The sequence below is a fragment of the Sinocyclocheilus rhinocerous genome, unplaced genomic scaffold, assembly GCF_001515625.1.
Source record: "Sinocyclocheilus rhinocerous isolate Xijiao unplaced genomic scaffold, SAMN03320098_v1.1 scaffold638, whole genome shotgun sequence".
In the NCBI taxonomy this organism is placed as follows: Eukaryota; Metazoa; Chordata; class Actinopteri; order Cypriniformes; family Cyprinidae; genus Sinocyclocheilus; species Sinocyclocheilus rhinocerous.
Window position 1 is genome coordinate 213,907 of NW_015664206.1, and position 742 is coordinate 214,648.

At 33.4% G+C, this 742-nt stretch overlaps 1 protein-coding gene across 1 annotated transcript in view; it reads left to right on the plus strand.

Moving 5' to 3' along the window:
• LOC107729987 (interleukin-6 receptor subunit beta-like) overlaps positions 1–742 on the plus strand; it is a 22,980-nt gene that overhangs the window by 9,587 nt on the left and 12,651 nt on the right. The gene's annotated exons all lie outside the window — the stretch shown is intronic.

The following is a 742-nucleotide window of genomic DNA, read 5'->3' on the forward strand; positions in this document are numbered from 1 at the left end:
TCGAGACCCACTCGGAACGAGAACGAGGTGTGGCGGTGAGGACCCAGGAGAGAGGGGTTACACAAGAACAAAAAAAACACTCTTAAGATCAAATAATTGCAATACATTTTAATGTAATTGTAAATAGCATGCAATTAACTGTCCGAAAACATTACATTCAGTACATTCTTTTAAAATATAATAATTCCAGTACTCCTTTTTAAAGTATGCTAAAGTGAACTACTTTTTCACAAGGTTTAACAAAACTGATATATAGTTGGACCATATATAAGATTAGACCATTAATAAAACTCTCCTGTAGACCCGATCCCCCAGTATACAAGCGTTTTCCAAGGACTGGAGCTCGTGGACCTCTATAGATACAACCACAGCAGAGAAAGGTGAGACTCTGACATTTGATGCTTACTAAGGCTTGAACTCTTAAAATGAGCATGCATTTTCACATGCCACCAAACAAACAATTAGTCAAAGCAATACCACCCTTGAGAAAAGAAGAACTCTTTGAAAAAGAGTACTTGTTATGGAAATAATATACTTAAGTGTGGAATGTAATGTTTTCAGATACTTACTGTAATTGCATGTTATTTACAATTAAATAAAATGTGTTAGTTTAAATTTATATTAAATGCAATTAGTTGAACTTCAGAGTGCTTTTTTTGACCCACTTAAGTACAAGTTAAGTGTACTGCTGAATGTACTGACAAGCATTTATGGTATACTAAAATATACTTTAATATCATTT